Here is a 15658-nt window from a genome sequence, read left to right as displayed (position 1 = left end):
CAGCTATTTTGCCCATCCCCCAACCTCTCCTTTTGGGCAACCTCGTTTGTTCTCTACATTTTTTATTCTGTTTACGTTTTGTTTGTTGATTTGGTTTTTAGATTCCATTTTTTAGCAAAATCATGTGGTATTTGTGTTTCTCTGTCTGATATTTTTCGTAGCATAATTCCGTCTGGATTCATCCACATTACCACTAATGGTAAGGTTTCATTCTTCAGCATGGCTGAGTAAATATTCTATTGTGCATCTATACCACATCTTTTTTATCCAGTCATCCATGGATGGACGCGTAAATTGATTCCATTCCTTTGCTATTGTATATAATGCTGGAATAAATATTAGGGTGAATATGTTTTTTCATATTAGTATTTTTGTTCATGTTGGGGTAAATCCCCAGAAATAGAATTACTGCATTGTATGATGCCTGTATTCTTAATTTTTTGAGGGATGTTAACACTGTTTCTCATAGGGGCTGCATCAGTTTACGTTCCCACCAATATTGCAGAAGGGTTCCCTCTTCTACACATTTCTGTGCAACACTTGTTTTTTTCTCCTTTCACCCTGGGCCTTCTTACTGGTGTTAGGTGATATCATGGTTTTGATTTGTATTTCTCTGATATTTAGTGATGTTTAGCATCTTTTCATGTGTCCATTGGCCATATGTAATTTTTTTTAAGAAAAATGTCTATTTAGGTACTTTGCCCTTTTTTGATTCGATTTTTGTTTTGGTGTTGAGTTGTATGCATTGATTATGAATTATGAATATTAACCCCTTATCAGATATGGTTTGCAAATATTTTCTCTATTCTGGAGGTTGCTTTTTTGTTGTCTTGATGATTTCCATTGCTGTGCAAAAGCTTTTTAGTTTGATGTAGTCCTATTTAATAATTTCTGCTTTTATTTCCCATGCCTGAGGAGATATATCCAGACAAATATTGTTATGGCTGGTGTTTGTAAATTTTCTGTGTTTTCTTTTAGGAGTTTTATGGTTTCAGATCTTAAATTTTGGTCTTTATTAGTTTCTTTTATTTTATTATTATTTTTTTAAGTAGGCTTCATGCCCAGCCTAGAGCCAGACATGGGGCTCGAACTCATGACACTGAGATCAAGACCTGAGCTGAGGTGAAGAGTCAGATGCTTAACCACCCAGGCTCCCCATTTACATTTTGGTTTTTCATTTATTTTTGGTTTATTTTAGTGTATTGAGCCAGAAAGGGGTCCAGTTTCATTCTTTTGCAGGTAGCTATTCATTTTCTCAGCACCATTTATTGAAGAGACTGTTTTTTTCTCCTCATTGTATATTCTTGTCTCCTTTGTCATAGATTAATTGACCATATAAGCTTGGTTTTATTTCTGGGCTGTTATGTTATATATATTTTTTAAGATTTTATTTATTTATTTGAGAGAGCGAGAGCATGTGTTTGTGTGCGGAAGAGAGCATGAGCAGGGGAGAGGGACAAAGGGAGAGGAAGAAACAGACTCCTTGCTCAGGACTCTGGGATCACACCCTGAGTGGAAGTCAGCCGCTTAACTGCCTGAGGCACCCAGGCACCCCAGGCTGTTACGGGCTGTTATGTTCTATTGATCTCCCATACCTGTGTTTTTGCCAGTAGTACCATTCTGTTTGATTACTATTGCTTTAAAGTATAGTTTGAAATCTGATACTGTGGTACCTCCAGATTTGTTCTTAAGGCTGCTTTGACTATTCTGGTTCTTTTGTGTTTCCAAGGAAATTTCAGGTTTATTTGTTCTAATTCTGTGAATCCATTTACAATGACACGGATGGAGCTAGGGAGTCTAATGCTATATACTTATATGTGGATTTTAAGAAACCAAACAAATGAGCAAAGGAAAAAAAGAGAGAAACCACAAAACATACTCTTAAGTATAAAGAACAAACTGATGGTTACCAGAGTGTGGGTGGAGGGATGGGTGAAATGGGGATTAAGTAAAGCATTTGTCTAGATGAGCACAGGGTGATGTATGGAATTGTTGAATTACTATATTGTATACCTGTAAGTAATATAACACTGTATGTTAACTATGCTGGAATTAAAATATAGCTTAACAGAAAACAACCACAAAACACCCACTATAGGTGTTTTCATAGGGATCTCATTAAACCTGGTGTTGTTTTGTGTATTATAGACATTTTAACAATATTCATTCTTCCTATCTATGATCATAGTATATATATGTTTCTATTTATTTGTTTTATCTTCAGTTTCTTTTTTTAAGATTTTATTTATTTATTTGACAGAGATCACAAGTAGGCAGAGAGGCAGGCAGAGAAAGAGGAGGAAGCAGGCTCCCCGCTGAGCAGAGAGCCCGATGAGGGGCTAGATCCCAGGACCCTGGGATCATGACCTGAGCCGAAGGTGGAGGCTTTAACCCACCGAGCCACCCAGGCGCCCCTCAATTTTTTTTTAATCAGTGGTTTATTGTTTTCAGATTACAGGCCTTTCAACTTGGTTAAGTTTACTCCCAAGCAATTTTTTCTGGTGCAGTTGTAAATGGGATTTTTTTCCTAACTTTCTTTCTGATATTTTGTCATTATTGTGTAGAAAACACAACAGATTTCTATATATTGATTTTGTATCTTATATGTTTACCAAATTTATTAATTCTCATAGTTTTTTGGTGGTCTTTAGGGTTTTTTATATATAGTATACTATATAGTATATAGTATTATGTCATCTGCAAATAGTGACAGTTTTACTTCTTCCTTACCAATTTGGATGCCATTTGTATATTCTTGTCTGATTTCTGTGGTTAGTACTTCCAATACGATATTGAGATAAAAGAACCCTTGCCTTCCTGATCTTGGAAGAAAACCTCTCAGCTTTTTTACATTGAGTACGATGTTTGTTGGTTGTCATATGTGGCCTTTATTGTGTTGAGTTATGTTCCTTCTGTATCTACTTTATTGATAGTGCATCTCATAAATGGATGCTGAATTTTGTGAAATGTTTTTTCTGCATCTATTGAGATGATCAGATGGTTTTTATCTTTCATTACTTAGTGTATTGTATCTCAATGATTGATTTGGAGGTACTACATCATCCTTGCATCGCTGGAATAAATATCATTGGATCATGGTGAATGGTCCTTTTAATGTACAGTTGAATTCATCTTGTGCATATTTTGTTGAGAATTTTTGCATGTATGTTCATCAGGGTTATTGACTTGTAATTTTCTTTTATTGTAGGGTCTTTATCTGATTTTGGTATCAGGGTAATGCTATCAGGTATATCAGATAATCAGGTAAAATCAATTTGGAAGTATTTTTCCCTCTTCTGTATTTTTGGAACAGTTCAAGAAAGATAGGTATTAATTCTTATTTAAATGTTTGGTAGAATCTAAAGTGTTTCCTTCAGGGGTGTCTGATTGGCTCAGTTGGAAGAGTGTACAACTCTTGATATTGGAATCATTAGTTTAAGCTCCACATTGGGTATAGAGATTACTCAAATAGATAAATATATCCTCTGAAAAAATAAAGTGTTGCCTTCTTAAACAAAAATTTAAAACAAATCACTAAGAAAATATTTGCAACCTACATAATAAAGAAAGATTTACATTCCTAATTTACAAAGAATCCTACAAATTGAAAGGAAAAAGATAACCTAATAGAAGAGTGGACAAAGGGGCGCCTGGGTGGCTCAGTGGGTTAAAGCCTCTGCCTTCGGCTCCGGTCATGATCCCAGGGTCCTGGGATCGAGCCCCTCATCGGGCTCTCTGCTCCATGGAGAGCCTATTTCCTCCTCTCTCTCTCTGCCTGCCTCTCTGCCTACTTGTGATCTGTCTGTCAAATAAATAAATAAAATCTTAAAAAAAAAGAAGAAGAATGGACAAAATAGAGGAATAGATATTACGCTGAAGAAACAAAAGTAGTCAACGAACATTTGAAACTGTATGTAGCTTCATTATGCATCAGGCAAATGCAAAGGAAAACAGATCACCTATCACGATTGGCAAAATTTTTGAAAATTAATAATATTTAGTGTCAGCATATTGAAGAAGAATACTTTCCTATACTGTTGGTACATTTTTGGAGAATAGTTTGTATATTTTTTAATGGATGATTGTAGGTTTCTAATTACTGTGGTATTTATAGTCCATTGAGTACATTTTTAAAAAGATGTAATAATTTTATTTTAAAATGTCAGAATTTCTAATAAAGTTACATTCTTTGCAAAAAAAATGTTTGGTAGAATTCAGCTGTGAAGCTATCTGGTCCTGGATTTATGGGGGTTTATTATTAATTAATTAATCATTTATTTATTTATTATTTTAAGTAGGCTCCACGTACAACATGGGACTTGAACTCACTACCCCAAGATCAAGAGACACATGCTGTACTGACTTAACCAGTCAGGTACCCCTGGTCCTGGATTTATGTTTGTTGGAGTTTTTTTTTTTTTAAGATTTTATTTATTTGAGAGAGAGAGAGAGAAGGAGTGGAGAGTAGGAGCAGAGGGAGAGGGAGAAGCAGTGAGCCTGATGTGGGGCTCAATCCCAGGATCCTGGGATCATGATCTGAGCCGAAGGCAGATGCTTAACCTACTGAGCTACCCAAGTGCCCCTTGTTGGGAGTTTTTTGACTACCAATTCAATCCCTTTTACTAATTGGTATGTTAAAGATTTTCTGTTTCTTTCTTTATTAATTTATGCATTTTTCCCTAGTTTGTCTAATTTATTGACAAATAATTTTTCATAGTAGTCTCATAATCTTTTGTATTCCTGTGGTATTAGTTGTAACTTCTTTTACATTCCTGATTTTATATATTTGATCCTTTTTTTTCTTGATGAGACTGGCTAAAGGTTTATCAGTTTTGTTAATCTTTTCAAAGCATCAGTTCCTAATTTCCTTGATATCATGTTTTTGGTGTCAGTTTCAATTATTTCCACTCTTTATTATTTCATTCATTCTGCTAAATTTGGGCTTCATTTTCTCTTCTTTCCTAGCTCCTTTAGGTATAAGGTTAGACTGAGATTTTTCTTGTTTCTTGAGGTTGGCCTGTATTGCTATAATCTACCATCTTAGAACCACTTTGCTTCATCCCATAGATTTTGAAATGTCCTGTTTTCAGTTTCATTTGTCTCCAGTTATTTTTTATATTTCCTCTTTGCTTTCTTCATTGACATATTTTTTTAAAGATTTTATTTGTTTATTTGACAGAAAGAGAGAGAGAGCACAAGCAGGGGGAGCAATAGGCAGAGGAAGAGGGAGAAGCAGGCTCCCCATGGAGCAGGGAGCCCGATGCGGGGCTCGATCCCAGGACTCTGGGAACATGATCTGAGCCAAAGGCAGATGCTTGAGGACTGAGTCACCCAGGGGTCCCTATTTTTAATTTTTTGAGGAAAATTCCTGCTGTTTCCCACAGTGGCTGTACCAGTTTGCATTCCCATCAGCAGTGTGCAGGAGTTCCTTTATCTCCACATCCTCACCAACACCTTGTTTTTTTTTTATTTTTGATTTCAGCCATTCTGACGTGTGTGAGGTGCTAACTCCTTGTGGTTTTGATATTTAGTGATGTTGAGCTACAGTCTTTATTTTAACATCTAATTTGTCTGATATAATCATTGCTACTCAGGGTTCCTTTTTTTATTGTTTTGCTTCCATTTGCATGGAATATCTTTTCCTATCCCTTCGCTTTCAGCCTGTATGTGTCTTGAGGTCTGCAGTGAGTCTCTTTAAGGTATCAAAAGATAGGTCATTTTTTTTTTTAATCAGTTCAGTCACCCTGTTTTTTGTTTCACCATATGTCTTTTGATTGGAGCATTTATTTCATTTATGTTTAGAGTAATTGATTGATATGTATGCTATTTTGATCATTTTTTAATAATTTTTTATTTTTTATAAACATATATTTTTATCCCCAGGGGTACAGGTCTGTGAATCGCCAGGTTTACACACTTCACAGCACTCACCAAAGCACATACCCTCCCCAATGTCCATAACCCCACCCCCCTTCTCCCAAGCCCCCTCCCCCACAGCAACCCTCAGTTTGTTTTGTGAGATTAAGAGTCACTTATGGTTTGTCTCCCTCAGAATAACTGATCATTGTTTTTATAGTTGTCTTTCTGTTCTTGCTGTGTTGCCTTGATGCCTGATGACTTTCTTTAGTGTTATGCTTAGATTCCTTTGTCTTCATTGTGTATCTGTTACAGGTTTTTGGTTTGTGATTACCATGATGTTCATTTAGAACTTTCCATGTATGTGGCAATGTGTATTAAGTTGGTGGTCACTTAAGTCTGAACACATTCCAAAAGTACTTCATTTGTACTCCCTCTTGCATGTTTTATGGGAATGATGACATATTTTATGTTTATATTTTGTGTATTCCTTGACTAAGTTTTTAGATATAATTGATTTTACTGCTCTTGTTTTTTTATCCTTCATACTACCTAAATAAATGATGGAGCTCATAACTTTACTGTGTGCTTGCTTTTACCAGTGAAATTTTTCCTTTGAAAATTTTCTTACTTAGAGTTATGGCCTTGCATTTTCTCCTTAAATATGTCCATTTAACATTTCTTGTATAGTTGGTTTAGTGGTGATGAACTGTTTTAAGTGTTGTTTGTCTGGGTGACTCTTTCTCCTTCAATTCTGAATAACCTTGCCAGTAGAGTATTTTTGGTTGTAGATTTTTTTCCCTTTCAGCACTTTGAATATATCCTGCCATTCTCTTTTGGCCTACAGTTTTTGCTGAAAAATTAGCTAGTAGCCTTACTGTTTATCCCTTGCACATAACTGCTTTTCTTTTGCTGCTTTGAGATTCTCTCTTTATTTTTAATTTTTGACATTTTAATAATTATGTTTCTGGGTGTGGACCGCCTTGAGTTCATCTTGTTTCATGTCTGTGCTTCCTGAACCTTGATATCTCTTTTCTTACCCCCAGATTAAGGAGGCTTTCAAGTATTTCTTCAAGTTAGTTTTCTGCCTTTCCCCCTTTTCCCTTTCTGAGACCCCCATTATGCAGATGTTATTATGCTTGATGTTGTCACAAAGGTACCTTAACCTGCTCTCATTTTTTTTAAAGATTTTATTTATTTACTTGACAGAGAGAGAGTGAGCTGGAGAGCATAAGCAGGGGAAGCAGGAGAGGGAGAGGAAGAAGCAGGCTCCTGAACAGGGAGCCTGACGCCACTGGGATCAGGACCCAAGCCGGAGGCAGACACCTAACTGACTGAGCCACCCAGGTACCCCAACCTATTCTGATTTTTAAAAAATTGTTTTCTTTTTGCTGTTCCACGTGGTTGCTTTTACCTAGTCTTCCAGCTTACTGATCCATTCCTCTGCATCCTCCAATTTGCTGCTTATTCCCTCTATAGTACATTTTTCACTTCAGTTATTGCATTTTCAGCCCTGATTGGTTCTTTTTTAAAATTTTTTTTAATTTTATTTTTTAATTTTTAAAAAGATTTTATTTATTTATTTATTTGAGAGAGAGAATGAGAGAGGGAGAGAGAGTATGAGAGGGGAGAGGGTCAGAGGGAGAAGCAGACTCCCCACTGAGCAGGGAGCCCGATGCAAGGCTCGATCCTGGGACTCCAGGATCATGACCTGAGCCACTTAACCAACTGAGCCATCCAGGCACCCCTGATTGGGTCTTTTATATATTCTCTATCTCTCTGTTATATTTCTTAGTGAGTTCATCCATTGTTTTCTCAAATCCAGTGAGTGTCTTTATGGCCATTACTTTGAACACCTTTGTCAGGTAGATTGCTTATCGTTGTTTGACTTAGGTCTTTTTATGAATTTTTTTCATATTCATCCTTATAGAACATATTGTTCTTTCCTCTCATTTTGTCTTACTCTTCATGTTTGTTTCTATATATTAAAGGCATCAGCTATATATGTCTCCTGCTCTTGGAAGTAGTGGTCTTATGTGGAAGGCATCTTGCAATGCCCGTTAGTGTAATCACTCCTGGTCACCAGAATCGGTATGCTCCAGAGCTGTTCTGGTGTGGGCTTCATGCACTTTCTTTCTGTGGCTGAGCTACAGCGCTACATTTGGGCTGGAGGGTCAAGTTGGCCCTCAGCGTGGCTGGCTGCAATTTTTGTAGTATCACTTTTATAAACTATTCCATTCTCTCCCACACTACAAGTCTTTTTTAAGGTAAGCTTTTTTGTTGAGGTGGAGAATAACCCACCTCCAACTGTGTCACTTCTGCATGTGGAGCATTTGGAGCTGAAGACTTGGGGCCCGCCAGACAAAGGAAGAGCTTTCTTATTTGTTTTTCTTCTGTTAATCTGTGTTATGTCAATTTAATTATTAGAGCAGCTGAAAAACCTAGAAGGGAAGAAGAGAAAAGTTTCCTGCCCTTATGATACTTAGCTAAAATATGTTTGTTTTTGATCTGTAATTCAAATTTAACTCAGGTCATGTATTTCATTTTTTTTCTTTTTAAAAATCTGTTTTGGAAGTATAGTTGACGTACAATGTTATATTAGATTCAGGTGTACCACATAGTGATTCAGCAATTCTGTACATTATTTGGCGCTCACTTTTATAAGTGTCTTCACGATTTGTCACCATACATTATTACAGTATGATTGGCTATATTCCCTGTGCTGTACTTTCCATCTCTGTGACTATATTTATTTTATAACTGGAGGTTGGTAATTTTTAATCCCCTTCATGTATTTTGACCATCTCTCCTCCTTCCCCTCTGGCAGCCACCAATTAGTTCTCTGTATATATGAGTTTATTCCTTTCATTTGTCCATTTGTTTTTTTATAGTCCACATGTAATGAAATCACATGGTATTCGTCTTTCTGTTTGACTTACTTCCCTTAACATAATGATACCCTCTAGGTCCATTCATGTTGTTGCAGATGTCAAGATTTCATTCTTTCTCATGGCTGAGTACTATTCCATTGTGTATACAAACCACATCTTTATCCATTTATATATGGATGGGCAGTTGGGTTGTTCCCATATCTTGGCTGTGATAAATAATGCTGCAATACACATAGGGGTACATATATCTTTTCTGGTTAGTATTTTTGTTTTCTTTGGGTAAATACCCCCTAATGAAATTATTGGATCATACAGTATTTGTATTTTTAATTTTTTTGAAGAATCTCCATACTGTTTTTCACAGTGATTGCATCAATTTACATTTTCATGAACAAAATGTGAGGGTTTCCTTTTCGCCACATCCTCACAAACACTTGTTATTTCTTGCCTTTTTGATATTAGTTGGGCTATATATTTCTGTTTGTTTGATCTTGTAAATGTAAGGATTCAAAATTTGCCACCCCAGAATATGTCTTTGGCATGGGAATTATTAAGTGTGATGATTTTTTAAAAATATTTTATTTATTTATTTATTTGACAGAGAGAGTGCGAGAGCATACACATGCACAAGCAGGGGGAGTGGCAGAGGCAGAGGGAGATGAAGGGTCCCCACTGAACAGGGAGCCCAATGCGGGGGTTGATCCCAGGACCCTGGGATCATGACCTGAGCTGAAGGCAGCTGCTTAACTAACTGAGCCACCCAGGTGCCCCTAGTCTGATTGTTTCTATGAAATATAAGCTCAGGAAGAACTTTTGACCTTCTTTTTAACTGCCTAAAAGAATTTAGGTAGAGGACCTGCTCCAGGCCAGAGATGTCACCATAGGTAACTATAGTATAATATGAACTAAGTAGGATAGACAGGAATCTGGCAAGCCCTGTTTGTTTCAAGTCCTGGCATGTCCCATGATTTCTGTTTGGCTCAGCAAGCATTTCTTTCACAAGAATTTACTCTTTTTCATCCTCTAGTGAATTGCTTTCTTTTCCTTTGAAATTCCTAACCCATACCCATTTCTCCTTAGTCCAGAATGAAATACATATTTCATTTTGCCTGACTGTGTTTGGAAACTTTATGTGGATTCCTTGTAGGTCCATAGTTTTGGTTTTCTTCTGTTAATCTGTCTCATGTTAGTTTAATCCTTAGACCAGCCAGAAGAATCTTGAAGGATGTAGGAATTTTTTACTCCCCAACAGTTGTCGTGGGTGGCAGGATAAATTTTTAACTGGATGGACATTGCTCTCCGTAGGGCACAGGCCACAGCACAGCTGTGAGGTTCTGGGACTTCTGATAAGTTGGCCTAAGTTACCAGTTCTTACAACATTAATCTGCTGAGTCTCTGCCTGAAGGTATAGTGGAATCAAGAGTGGTAAGCATCCTTTTCTTTATCTAAATTGAGATTAGCAGGAAACAATATTTGTGGAACTCGTTCCTTGGGTATAGGGACTTTGGTAATACTTCGTTTTGGAAAGCAAATTAATATTCAGAGATTGAGTTTGTCCTTGCTAATAATTTATTTAGAAGAGGTACACTATGAGAATTTTACAAGCCAGTAGCATACAGCATAATGTCTCTTCATGAACCCATAAAGAAATGACATACTCCAAATTTATGATAGATTAACCACACTACTGTTCCAGGAAAGGAGAAGTGGAAGGGATAAAGTCCAGACTTAGTTGAGGTGTACCTTTGAAGGAGTTGGTACTCAGGAGAGAGTGCTTAGCCAACTGAAAGGTGAGGCCCATCCACCAATGCAAAAGTTAAGGTCCCCTGTTGCTAGAGCGCTTTGCTGGGGATTGATGGCACCATTCTGGGCAAGAGGATTTTTATCTCAAAGCTGCTTGCTGCTCAGCTTTCACCACTGCTTGTAGAAGATTCCCTTTTACCAGCAACAGGAGCTAATTGCCCAGGTCTTCAGAGCTATCTTAGATCAGCAAAATCTTGCTTCTCCAAGACCAAACACTTGAATTGTCCTCATAAATTCAGTATTTGCTGTCAAAATGTCCCCTTGCCATATTTGCTTCCTTATATATTTTTTTGATATGCCCCCAGGGGGGGCCCCCAGCAGCTGAGCTATTGAGTTCTTAACAGTGAAAACAGATGACAGGACAACATCCTAACACAAATTACATCATTCTTATATCAAAACAACTTTATTTCTAAAAACTTTGTCTTTATCATAAACAAGTGGATTTGAAATTGCACTGTAAGAATGCACAACAATTCAAATTTGTAATTTCAAATCACTCACACACTAATTAATCCTAAGGGCCTAAATGCCCGGTACGAAGCTAAGTTCCCAAAAATATCAGTCCACCCTCTGATTCTACATCACTTACAACCTTAATCACGTGCAGTCATTTTGGGGAAGCAAAGTTACCAGTTCTTACAACATTAATCTCAATTTAGATAAAGAAAAGGATGCTTACCACTCTTTGCTGCACATTCTTTTACACCATTGTTTAATGACCAATATAAGCAACCATATTCCTAATATTTGTAGCAGAAGCACAGTAAAGAACTGCTTAATACGCTACCGTATCCAATTGCTAAATGAAAACAAATGAAGCTTTTTAACCCATTCAGTGAAACTTCCTTAAGAATTGTATTTCCATCAATAAGCCATTTTTTAAAAGATATTATTCATTTGGGAGAGAGTGCATGAGAGAGAGCACAAATGGGGGAATGGCAGAGGCAGAGGTAGAAGGTAGAAGCAGCTCCCCGCCGAGCTTGGAGCCTGAGCCGAAGGCAGACACTTAACCAACTGAGCCACCCAGGTACCCCTATAAGCCATTTTTATAAGGATCCAGGGGTTATAAGCACGAATAGTACCTTGTATATACAATATCAGGCACAGGTATGGTTGCCATAATATCAGAATTCAAGACTGTCGTAACTTTGGGAATAGAATTTTTTTGTCCTCTTTTCAATTCCTACTGCGTTATATTAAGTTTATTAGTCTTATCTACCATGTTTGTTTATTTATGTTTCTGTTGTGTGATTTAAATTGCGTAAATTTATTTTATTTTTTTTAATGCTAATAGCTTTTTAAAAAAAGACTTTATTTATTTATTTGACAGAGAGAGAGAGATCACAAATAGGCAGAGAGGCAGGCGGCATGCTGTGGAGGGGAAGCAGGCTCCCTACTGAGCAGAGAGCCCGATGTGGGGCTCGATCCCAGGAACCTGAGATCATGACCTGAGCTGTAGGAAGAGGCTTAACCCACTGAGCCACCCAGGTGCCCCAAAATTGACTAAATTTATTTTAAAAGTTTCAATATGAAATATTTCTCTGGTTATTTTACTTTTTTCTTTTATTACATTTTTTTTTTTAAATTCCAGTTAGTTGGGCGCCTGGGTGGCTCAGTGGTTAAAGCCTCTGTCTTTGGCTCAGGTCATGTTCCCAGGGTCCTGGGATCGAGCCCCGCATCCGGCTCTCTGCTCAGCGGGGAGCCTGCTTCCTCCTCTCTCTCTCCCTGTCTTTCTGCCTACTTGTGATCTCTGTCTGTCAAATAAATAAATAAATAATCTTTTTAAAAAATTCCAGTTAGTTAACATACAGTGTTCTATTAATTGCAGATGTACAGTGTAGTGATTCAGCAGTCCTATACATCCCCCAGGGCTCATCACAACAGGTGCATTCCTTAACCCCATCGCCTGTTAACCCATTACTCTCTCTCCCTACCTCCCCTCTGGTAGCCATCAGTTTATTCTCTATAGTTAAGACTGTTTCTTCATTTGGCTCTGTCTGGTTTTGTTTCCCCTTGCTCATTTGTTTTGTTTCTTAAATTTCACATGACTGAGATCACATGGTAGTTGTCGTTCCCTGACTGTCTTATTTTGCTTAGTATTATATTCTCTAGTTCCATCCAAGATTTCATTCTTTTTATGGCGGAATAATATTGCATTGTATATTTATACCACATCTTCTTTATCCATTCATCAAACGATGGGCATTTGGGTTGGTTCCATAATTTGGCTATTGTAAATAATGCTCTATAAATATCGGGGTGCATGTAACCCTTTGAATTAGCGTTTTAGTATTTTGGGGGTAAATACCCAATAGTGCAATTGACGGGTGATAGGGCAGTTCTGTTTTTAATTTTTGAGGAACCTTTGTACTGTTTTCCACAGTGGCTACACAAGTTTGTGTTCATACCTACGGTACACAGGGGTTCCTTTTTCTCCACATCCTCACCAACACCTGTTGTTTCTTGTGTTGTTGATTTAAGCCATTCTGACAGGTGTGAGGTGATACCTCATTGTGCTTTTGATTGGCATTTCCCTGAGGATGAGTGATGTCTTTTCATGTGCCTGTTGATGGTCTGGATGTCTTCTTTGGAGAAAAATGTCTGTCTGTGTCTTCTGCCCATTTTTTTCATTGGATTATTTGTTTTTCAGATGTGAAGTTGTATCAGTTCTTTATATATTTTGGATATGAACCCTCTTTTGGATACATCATTTGCAAATTATCTTCTCCCATTCCATAGGTTTTCTTTTCGTTTTGTTGATTGTCTCCTTCACTGTAGAGGATCTTTTTATTTTGACGTAGTCCCAATAGTTTAGTTTTCCTTTTGTTTCCCTTGCCTCGAGAGGCATAGCTAAAAAAAGGTATTATGGCTCATGTCAGAGAAGTTACTGTCTATGTTCTCTTCTAGGATTGTTATGGTTTCAAGTCTCATATTTATGCATTTAATCCATTTTGAATTTATTTTTGTATGGTATAAGACAGTGGTCCAGTTTCATTCTTTTCCATGTTGCTGTCCAATTTTACCAACACCATTTTGTGAAGAGATTGTCTTTCTCCCATTGTATATTCTTGCTTACTTTGTCACAAATTAATTGACCATAAAAGTATGGGTGTATTTCTGGGTTTTCTAGTTGTTCCATTGATTTTGTGTTAGTTTTTGTGACAGTACCATGCTGTTTTGATGACTTTGTAATATAACTTGAAATCTGGAATTGTGATGCCTCTAGCTTTGCTTTTTCTTTTTCTTCTTCTTTTTTTTTTTTTTTTTTAGGGAGGGAGCGGGGGAGAGAAGAAAAGGAGAGGGGGGAGAGTGAGGCTGTTAAGCAGGTTCCATGTCCAGTGTGGAGCCCAAGGCAGGTCTCAATCTTACAACCCTGAAATCATGACCTGAGCTGAAATTAAGAGTCAGACACTTAACTGAATGAACCACGCAGGTGCCCACAGATTTTACATTTTTTTCTCAGTAATCTCTACACCTAACATGGGGCTTGAACTCACATCCTGAGATCAGGGGTCACATGCTCTATTGCCTAAGGCAGCCAGACACCCCTTTGCTTTGCTGTTTTAAGATTGCTTTGGTTAGGGGCGCTTGGGTGACTCAGCTGGTTAAAAAAGTGTCTGCCTTCATTTGGCTCAGGTCACCATCTCCAGGTCCTGGGATGGAGCCACGCATCAGAGTCCCTGCTTAGAAGGGAGCCCGTTTCTCCCTCTGCCTCTGCTGCTCCCCCTGCTTATGCTCTCTCTCTCTGTCAAATAAATAAATAACCTTTTTTTTTTTTTTAAGAGAAAAGATTGCTTTGGCTATCAGGATCTTTTGTGGTTTCATACAAATTTTAGGATTGTTCTAGTTTTGTAAAAAATGCTATTGGTGGGACGCCTGGGTGGCTCAGTTGGTTAAGCCGCTGCCTTCAGCTCATGTCATGATCCCAGGGTCCTGGGATCGAGTCCCGCATCGGGCTCCTTGCTTGGCGGGGAGCCCACTTCTCTCGCTGCCTCTGCCAGACACTCTTCCTGCTTGTGTGTGTTCTCTCTCTGTCTCTCTGACAGATAAATAAATTAAATCTTTTAAAAAATGCTATTGGTATTTTGGTAGGGATTGCATTAAATGTTTGGATTGCTTTAATTTTTTAATTTAAATTCAGTTAATCAATATATAATGTATTATAAGTTTCAGAGGTAGAGTTCAGTGTGTCGTCAGTCTTACATACTAATGTATAGTGCCCATTACATTATATGCCCTCCTTAACAGACGTTTTTTAAAAAGATTTTATTTATTTGAGAGAGAGAAAGAGCATGAGTTGGGGAGAGGGGCAGAAGAAGAAGCCGACTCCTCGCCAAACAGGGAGACCGATGTGGGGCCCAATCCCAGAGCCCCAGGATCATGACTTGGGCTGAATGCAGACCAAGCCAGGTGCCTCCAGACATTTTTTTAAAGTATGCTATGTGTCCAACGTGGGGCTTTAACTTAGGACCCCAAGGTCCAGGGTTGCATGCTCTTTTGGCTGACCACCCCAGGGACGCCCTAGTATAGACATATAAACAATATTTGTTCTTCCAATCCATGAGCATCCAATGTCTTTCCATTCCTTTGTTGTCCTGAATTTCTTTCATCAGTGTTGTATAGCTTTTAGAGTACAGGTTGTTCACCTCTTTGGTTAGGTTTATTATTAGGGGTCTTATTATTTTTGGTGCAATTATAAATCAGATTGCTTTCTTAATTTCTCTTTCTGCTGCTTCATTATTGCTGTATAGAAATGCAACAAATTTCTGTACATTGATTTTTTTAATCCTGTGACTTTACTGAATTCGTTTATCACTTCTAATGGTTTCTTGGTGGAGTCTTTTGGGGTTTTTGTATATAGTGTCATCTGCAAGTAGCGAAAGTTTTACTTCTTCCTTACTGATCTGGTTGCCTTTTATTTATTATTCTTATCTGATTGCTGTCACTAGGACTTCCTGTATTATTTCGAATAAAAGTGGTGAGAGTGAACATGCATGTCTTGTTCCTAACCTTAGGTGAAAGCTCTCAGTTTTTCTTATTAGGGATGATGTTAGTGATGGCTTTTTCATGTATGGCCTTTATTATGTTAAGTTGTGTTCCCTGTG

General features: G+C 37.7%; 1 long non-coding RNA gene across 2 annotated transcripts in view; it reads left to right on the top strand.

Moving 5' to 3' along the window:
- LOC101673799 overlaps nt 1-15658 on the top strand; it is a 62821-nt gene that overhangs the window by 885 nt on the left and 46278 nt on the right. The gene's annotated exons all lie outside the window — the stretch shown is intronic.

The sequence above is a fragment of the Mustela putorius genome, unplaced genomic scaffold (assembly GCF_011764305.1).
Source record: "Mustela putorius furo isolate JIRA1106 unplaced genomic scaffold, ASM1176430v1.1 tig00003901_pilon_pilon_pilon, whole genome shotgun sequence".
NCBI lineage: Eukaryota > Metazoa > Chordata > Mammalia > Carnivora > Mustelidae > Mustela > Mustela putorius.
The sequence above is the reverse complement of the archived record's forward strand: the minus strand, read 5'-3'. Positions and strand labels throughout refer to the sequence as shown.